Raw genomic sequence first — 9,163 nt, 5'->3', positions numbered from 1 at the left:
AGGAAATGGGCTATCTACGGGAAGATGTCCTGGTTGTTAAAAACTCCAGTGGGTTTCTGAGGGAGCTTGTAGAATCTGCTTCTGAGGGGACTTTAAAAACAGAATAGAGCTTCATCTGCCTGGGATGGGTTAGAGCGGTCACGCTGAAAGAGAGAATTGATTTAAGATCCATCCAGGGCTCTGATTACCTTTCCTCATATATGCATACAAATGAAGCTAATTAAAATATGGGCTTTTCTTTCCTTCAGAAAACCTTTCAAGGATTTCTGGGGTATATAGCTCTTCTGCAGTGTTACACGAACCTGGATTATGGGATGTAATGATGGAAACTAATGCACATCTTCAAGTTTGAATGAGAAAAATTAGTCCTAGGTACCGCTTGCTCCTCCAGCCATTTAGGAACTGAGAAATGAAATGCAATATTTGTGAGTTGCACAAATATTAAGTATACTTCTAATTCAAAACTTGCCTCTATAAAAATGAATGTCCTTTGAGAATGTTATGCTATATGACTAATACTAGTGTTTTTTTGGTTTCAGTTTAAAACTATGGTAGACCCTTTAAAAATTTGTTGTAGATGAGTAAAACAGTTGGGGCTGCATATTCTCATAGCCCCAGACTACAGATGTTAAAATATAATAATAATAACAATGATGGTATTTGTTAAGCACTTACTATGTGTCAAGCACTGTTCTAAGCCCTGGGGTAGATAGAACCTAATCAGGTGGGACACAATCCCTGTCCCACACTGGGCTCACAATCTTAATCCCCATTTTAAAGATGAGATAACTGAGGCCCAGTGAAGTGACTTGCCCAAGGTCACACAGCAGACAAGTGGTAGTGCCAGGATCAGAATACTGAGCTCAACAAACATTCATTAATGTACCCCCAGCACATATGATGAATTTATTTGGACTGGGTTTCTTCTGAAACCTTTTTAGTAGAAGTGCAGCACTATATTCAAAAATATTTACCAATAGGGCTTAAAAAGTAACCAAAAAGCCAGAATCTGCTAAGAACTTTTGAACCATTAAGCAAAAGTGTTTCTTTTGGTTTTTGCTTTTTCAGTAGCTTCTACTCTTGCAGCACAGCGCATTTATTTAGTGCACTGTGAAAGAACCAGGGCCATCAAAGACATCCTGTCTGGAAAATAAATCAATTCCTGATCCCTGCAAATCAAATCTAGGACTTGCTCATTCTTTCCATTCTGAATTGCACTGATGAAATGCAACACAGCTTCAGGGTACCAACTAATTAAGAGTTCAGAAAATCAAGGTGAATTGCCCCTGGAAATGAACTATAAACCATACACGGGTCGCATCGTGTAGTGCCATCATTTTGCACCACTGAGGAAGAGCTGAGGCGTCTAGGTATTTTTGAAGAAAGAATTGGGATTCGGGATACGTTGGCATTGAGAACCATGCAAGATTCACGACGGAGCAAACGCATTAGCCTATGCAAAACAAAGATGAAAAAAACACTTCCATCTGCTGCTGTTACCTTAGAGAACAGAACAGAACTGAGAGTTGAGATGCATTCCTAAATAAAGAAATTTATGGCAGACCCATTCCATCAATTAAAGAAGGTGAAATTATCTTTTTAAAGCCTTTAACTCCTCATTATCAGCAGAATTTAAATGCATACTGGGTGTAGAGCACTATAGTAAACACCGGGGGTGGAGGGGTGCATATGCTAGAAGTATAAAATATAGTTCTTGCCTTTAAGGAGCTTACGATCTAATGTGGAAGATAAGCAGAAATGAACTAAGAAAATAGAGAAGTAAAAGTATCTATAAATAACAAATCCTGAGCCCGTCGTTTAGGCCGTGAGCCCATCATTGGGCAGGGATTGTCTCTATCTGTTGCCGAATTGTACATTCCAAGCACTTAGTACAGTGCTCTGCACATAATAAGCGCTCAATAAATACTATTGAATGAATGAAATCCAAGTATATAAATATGGCAACAAAGCGACTACATAAGAGTATCAAGATTACTGAAAGGATGACATTCATTCAATCATTCGATCGTATTTATTGAGCGCTTACTGTGTGCAAAGCACTGTACTAAGCACTTGGGAGAGTACATGATCGGAAAGGTGGGGAATTTAGCAATCATTTTTATTGAACCCTTACTGTGTGCAAAGCATTGTACTTAGCATTTGGAAGAGTGCAAAACAATATAGATGGTAGGCACATTCCATGCCCACTAAAAGCTAAGCATTCTGCAATGCCTCCTGGAGAAGCTAGAAGATGGCTTTCCAGGTGAATGGGGGTGGGGCTGTTCAATAGTATTTATTGAGCACTTACTATGTGCAGAACACTGTACTGAGTACTTGGAATGTACAATTCGGCAACAGAGAGAGATAATCCCTGCCCAATGACGGGCTCACAGTCTAATCGGGGACATGAACAGTGGATTTCTTCCCTCTGAGAATTAGCTTGGTCCGAGTTAACAAATGTCCCTGTAATTTGTCATCAGTAGGGTGATTGTTATACTAAATATGCAGCATGTTATACTTGTTCCCTTAGCAGTTCTTGCAGTTCTATCGGTAGTCAGGGCACACGTTTTGGAAAGCAGATTTCCAACTCCCACCTGGTAAGGCAGTTTCACTCTCTTCCCCCTCCACCCCGATTCTGCTGCCTATTTCTCAGAAGGCTCTGCTCTACCCTGATACCTGGTGAACTGACAAGCTCCAAGGAACCCATGTGCTCATTAGAGGTCTCCCAAGATCAAGGGAGGATACAGGTCCTGCTGTTTGCAGCCCCATTTCTGAATTCATATGGTCTGCTGACAAGAAAACGGGACTGCAAACAGACATGCCCAAACTAATTCGTCTGCCAAACTGTCAACTTTCCCAATATATGGCCCCAGCCAATCGGTTACAGAGACCTTGGAAATGATTCTATTGACCTGATGGCCATTCAGAATATTAGTCATATGTCATTTCCCCCCTCGCCCGTCCCCCATACGCCCGTGCCCAAATTGGTCAAATTTTCAGGCCCTGAATGAATAGGAACCTGAGTCGACATGGTAGTTCTCCACTGCAGTATAAAAGTCCTAAATGTCCTTACTTCTGGACACCTCTAGAAGTATGTTGATCAGTGGTATTTATTGAACGCTTAGTTTGTGCAGAACACTGTACTAAGCGCTTGGGAGAGTAGGATAGAAAAGAGTTGCTAGACATGTTCCTGTCCACGACATTAAATTAATAATCACTTCCGATTTCACAAAGGGAGACCTCGGGACAATTGATTGATCAAAATTATAGAGTCAAATATCAAGGAAAGTCAGGTTTTCAAGCTTGTCTGGGAGTCTGGCAAACTCGAGTTTTATGCTCTCTACAGGCATTCTTCCTGCAGTATGGTAGTTTCAGTCCTTTTAAACCTCAAGTGATTTTAAAAAAGGTTGTGTTGTCAATAAGCTGGCCACTGAAGGCTCTCAGTAATACCTGACATCCCTTTGCAGACTCTTTCCTTCTCCTTCCTCTTCCCTCCTCCCTTCGCGTAGGTCCTGAAAAGAAGGGGGTATGGGGAAGGTAGTTCAAAAATAATAAAAATAGTACACGGCTTTCGTCACATCAGGATGAAATCCAGGAAGTTTGTGGAAAGCAAACAAAAAAACGCGTTTCAAGCAGTCTGCACTGTCTGACGCTTTCTTTGACTTCATCTGGAATTCCTTAAGTCCTGCACAAGTAGCCAATTTAACCAATTTGCAACTGCTTAAAGTTCACTGCTTCCAGTCAACAATGGAGTGAACTTGCAATTTAGTTCCTTGGCAATGCTAATGATCTGATGGAGTGTTGCTGAGAGAGCCTTTGCTCTGAATTGGAAACAAGCTTTTCAACACATTTTCCCGCGGAGCACATCACATTAAAGCAGATTCGAGGCTGCATAATAGTTAACAGTGTCCCTCTATTTTTCTGTAGCATTCGATCTAAACTGCTCTCTGTAACACCCAATGTTAGTGAGAAAGCCTATAGTTGATTATATAAATACTGTTTTTATGGCAAGTAAATGTTAGATAGGCAACAAAATCATGCTCGATTGTAAATGAGACTATATGGCAGGGTGAAAGACCACACTCTACTGAGTCTCATTGATAAAAAATGGACAATATGGTACACACAGCTATTCGGCTCTAAAATGTGCCAGCCACGAGTATAACGGAACTTCACCGCGCTGATGAGAGCAGAGGGTGTGCTCACTCGGAAGCAGATCTCCAAACAGATGTTGGTCTCTTTACTGAGGCAAATTGAAAGATGGAATTAGAGCTTAACATCCCAAAGATTAAGGTACTAATGATGAGCGTACTCCAATTCCGGCAATTCAGATTCACAGTGAAGCACTAGAAAGCCATAATCTCCCCTAGAAAGCAGTCATCAGTATAGAAATTCAGCATCATCGCAGAGATTCAGGCTTGTGCACTGGCTGACGAAACAAGCATCCAAGGACATGACATGAAACAGAATTGAGACTTCCAGGACTCCGATCCCCATTTTCCTCTACGGAGAGTGTTGTTCCTCAGCATAGAGACCTCTGATCCCCCCTCTAGACTAAGCGTGTCTACCCAGGTGTCTACCAACCCTGTTTTATTGTACTCTCCCAGGCGCTTAGTGTGGTGCTCTGCACGGTAAGTGCACAATAACTATGATTGATCGATTGAAGAGATGCCACAGGACTTCCAAGATGCCACTGTAATCTCCATCTTCCAGAGGAGAAGTAATAGAGTTGATTGTGGAAACTGCCAGCATAGTTCTCTGCCCTCCATCGCCGGCAAGAACCTAACCAGGGTGAGCTACTGAATAATATATTTAACCCTGCCCTGACTCAATCCCACTCTGGCTTCAAATCAAAACACAGCGGGGCAATATAAGGCTTCTGGAGATGACAAGACCGGATTCGTAGATCTTACAAAAGCAGCCGTATAATTAACAGACCAGGCTCTGGCTGCCAGAGAGGCAGGCCTGGGAGCCAGAGGACCTGAATTCTAACCCCAGCTCTTGCCACTTACTTGCTGTGTGACCTTGGGCAAGTCACTTAGCTACTCTGTGCCTCGGGTCCTTCATCTGCAAAATGGGGGTTCAATAGCTATTCTCCCTCCTCCTTAGATTGTGAGCCCCATGCGGGACCCAGTTTTCTTGTATCTTAGCACAGAGTTTGGCACATAGTAAGTGCTTAACAAATAATCCAACATATACCACAATTATCCTTACTAGTAGTTGTTGTAGTAATACCAGCATCTTGTCGCTGCCTGTCGTGTTCCCACTGGGGCAAGGAATGTAAAAAGCGAGGAGATGGGCAGGGATGCAGCACTTTGTAAAGTTTGCACAAAGGCTTTATAGGCTTGACACATTTATGGCTGAAGTAACCAGACCTAGCGTGTGTCAATCAAGGAAGGAGTTCGTCCTGTAGCAGAAACGTGGGGAAGATCGGGAGACTGGGATTCCAAACGCGAGACCCGCTGGAAGTAACAGACGAGTCGGCGCGGCACAGAACATTCTTCACACATGCCGAGTCGAATGAAGTGTCAGACACAATAGAGTTTCTCTGCCACACACCCCTGCACAAATAGGAGCTCACGGTCAAAAGCGTCATCTTTGGATAGAATGAGCTGAGCAGCGTGCGGTGGACAGAAGATGTCATAAGGGCCTGGAAGAGCACCGTCAGGGCGACCGGAGAGGGGTCCTCCCGACACATTAGTGCCGTTCCTAGGTGAGCGCTACGAACAGTGAGGCGATTGTTTAAGACCCGTCTAGCCGGGATGAGGATGGGATCCACTTCTTCAAGCAAATGCCGGCCTCCCATTTAAGGTAAGGAAAAATGCCTAAGGGAACGGGGAGAATGCTTTTTAAAATGTGCTCGCCTAACTTTTAGAAAATGCCAAATGAATAGAGCAGAATCTTGGGTGACTTTAAGCCCAGGATCATGCCACACGATGGAGAAATATCACAGGGCATCTAGGTAGGTTCCTGAAGCCTGATGCTGTTGAAGAGAGTGGAAGTGGTTAAAAATCAATCAGTCAATCAATCGTTTTTATCGAGCGCTTACTGTGTGTAGACCAGAAGTAGAGAAGTGAGGCCCTTCGCTAACCACCGCTCCACTGAAAAGCACACCCAAGCTGCCATAAACCACGTCAGCCTCATAAATCACAGGCAATCTCATATAACACCAGAGTGGAAGAAAAATCGTTCTCATCTACAAGAGATCGCTGCCGACGATACTGAAATACTGTCTACAGTACTTTACAGTCCTTTCATTTTGAATGTCATCATCTAACTTCCAGTTGATGCAATAGATACGACGACAGAGTTTAAAAACTCTTATCAAGTATAAATATTGTAGATTCTGGAAAATTAGTTTTTAGTGTTCTCTGTGGGGTAGGACTAAAATAATAGAATGTGACTCAAATAACGCCAAAAGGTAAATAAGACAAAGTACAGAATCTTAGTGCAATGATCAGGATAGATAACTGAGCACAGGCTTTATAGTGTTCTGAAAAAACAGGGTGAAAACTAGGCATTAATCAAACAGTCTCGTATGACACCAAATAAATTCCTTCCTACTATGGGGAAAGATTTGACACCAGTATCCCGGGAAGGTGTCAGTAAAGTGATTATTTCTTTATATAATATATATTATAATATATTATATAATTATATTCATCCACTCAATCATATTTATTGAGTGCTTACTGTGTGCAGAGCACTCAACTAAGCACTTGGAAAGTACAATTCAGCAATAAGGAGAGACAATCCCTGGCCACAATGGGCTTACAATCTTCAAGGAATATATAGTTATATTATAAAGCATAGAAAGCTGTTTCACTTTTCATTTCTCTAAAAATAGGGAGTCGATTTGCATTTGCTTTATCTCTCATTAGAAATTAGTCATTATTATTGTGTCTATGAATACACTGCCAAGGAACTCAATGAAATGTTAAGGGAGAAATATTGAAGGCAAACCACTCAACTTCATTTCTCTATAGCTACGAAAATAGTTATCGAGTTGATAGGAATCCATGAATGTCTTCATGGAGAAGCAGCGTGACCTAATGGATAGAGCACAGGCCTGGGGAGTCAGAAAGACCTGGGTTCTATTCCCGGCTCTGCCCCTTGTCTGCTGTGTGACCTTGGGCAAGCCTCTTAATTTCTTTGTGCCTCAGTTACCTCATCTGTAAAATGGTGATTAAGACCGTGAGCCTCATATGGGACACGGACTGTGTCCAACCTGGTTACTTTAAGTCTAGCCCAGCACTAAGAATGGTGCCTGGCACATGGGTAGAGCTTAATAAATACCATTTGTTTAAAAGTCTTCCATGCGGCTGGGTGAAAGTTTTGGTTAAAGAGATGGGAGTTGCATTGCATTTCCTCCTCCAAAATACACTAACAGGATCAATCTATCATGACTGAGAATTATAAACTCTTGCAACCTTAACTGAAAATATAGTCTCTCCATGTACTGATTTTATAGTCTTGACAGTAGCTCTCTGTGATCTTTTGAGCACAAAGAGAAGTGATTTGAGTATGTCCAGTTCTCTTAAAACACAAAGGTTGAGTTCTCTCCAAACTTTGCATTTTGGAAAACTGGTGCTGCATTACTCACCTGTTCTGACTCTGCACACAGGCGCCTAAGCAGTTTCTTCAGTAATTCATTCAATAGTATTTATTGAGCACTTGTGCAGAGCACTGTACTAAGCTCTTGGAATGTACAAATCGGCAACAGATAGAGACAGTCCCTGCCCATTGACGGGCTTACAGTCTAATCATATAGCACACTAAGCCCAAACTCACCTAAGAATAGTGATTGACACATGGAAAGCACCTAACGAGTACCATTATAAAAATAATAATAATAATGGTACTTGTTAAGCGCTTACTACGTGCCAAGCACTGTACTAAGCACTGGGGTAGACATTAGTTAATCAGTTTGGACAGAATCCCTATTCCATATGGGGGTGACAGCCTAAATATGAGGGAAAACAGGTTTTGAATCCCCATTTTACAGACGAGGAAGCTGAGGCACGGAGAAGTTAAGTGACTTGCTCAAGTCACACAGCGGGCAAGTGACAGAGTCGGGATTAGAACCCAGGGCCCATGATTTTCCACCAGGCCATGCCGCTTCCCAGTTTACTAATCGTGTTTGAGGCAAGGCGTTATGTTGAGGACATGCCTTATGGCGGGAACTGTGTGTAACTATAGTCTTCTTGATTTAGTACTTTAAAGATGAGGCATTCTATAAATTGCTAAAGAAAGGGAGGCAGGGACGGGGGCGGTTTTGGCACCTGACTGTCCATAGAAAACTGACTATCCAGTTCTATCTCTCCTACCCGCAAATTCTGATTAGAATCCCAGCCAGGACACCCGTGATATCTGTAAACTCCTTGAAGACAGGGATCACGTCTCTCAGATCTTTTGTACTCTCCCAAGGGCTCTGCACAGCGAGCGCTCAATAAATACCATTGATTGAGTTGGAGAGAAGTGGCAGTCCTGTTTAAAACCACCTTAACCTCTTAGTTCCTCCCTGTTAAGGTCCTTTTCTTTCTCTTCCATTACATTTCACCTAAGTCTAGGGCCCCGGTTAGTTTAGTCCCAGGGAGCTGCACAGGCAGGGCTGCATTTACAATGCCTTGTTGGGAAGGTGGAACTTCCGTTTCGAAATTAAATGCCGTTTCGACTTTACAATACTCTCTCCTCTGTGACAGTAGCTCCATTCACCCCCTGCAGCACAGTACATCAGAAGTGGTGTGGTAAGAGCGGCAGGAACTACGGAGGGAAGAATTTTAAAAGTAGCATTGGTGGGAAAGTTTAAAGAGGGCAGAGGGGCTGGCGCGGGAGAGAACCTGGAGGATGGCAAGGGATGGGGGCGGCAACGTGGTGGGCAGACAGAATTACGAGGGAAGATCGACCGGTCCCTCTCGCTTCCAGTGAGGTAGAAGTCAGCTACCTATTTTGAAACCTCACTGACTCGGTGTGGATACACGAATGAGGTTTTATTACTCATTTGTAATTGACTGTGGCTCAGGAGCCAATCCCCCGTGTCTAACACCGTTTCCGTGAGAACAGCGGTACCGACTTAAAATGTTTTGACCGGAGGCAGTTTTGGGAGCCAATCCTGTCAAAAGCGCAAGGATTACTTGTAGCAAAAATCTGAAGGCCCTGAACT

This window comes from Ornithorhynchus anatinus, chromosome 7, assembly GCF_004115215.2.
Source record: "Ornithorhynchus anatinus isolate Pmale09 chromosome 7, mOrnAna1.pri.v4, whole genome shotgun sequence".
NCBI lineage: Eukaryota > Metazoa > Chordata > Mammalia > Monotremata > Ornithorhynchidae > Ornithorhynchus > Ornithorhynchus anatinus.
This window is presented reverse-complemented; position numbering follows the sequence as displayed.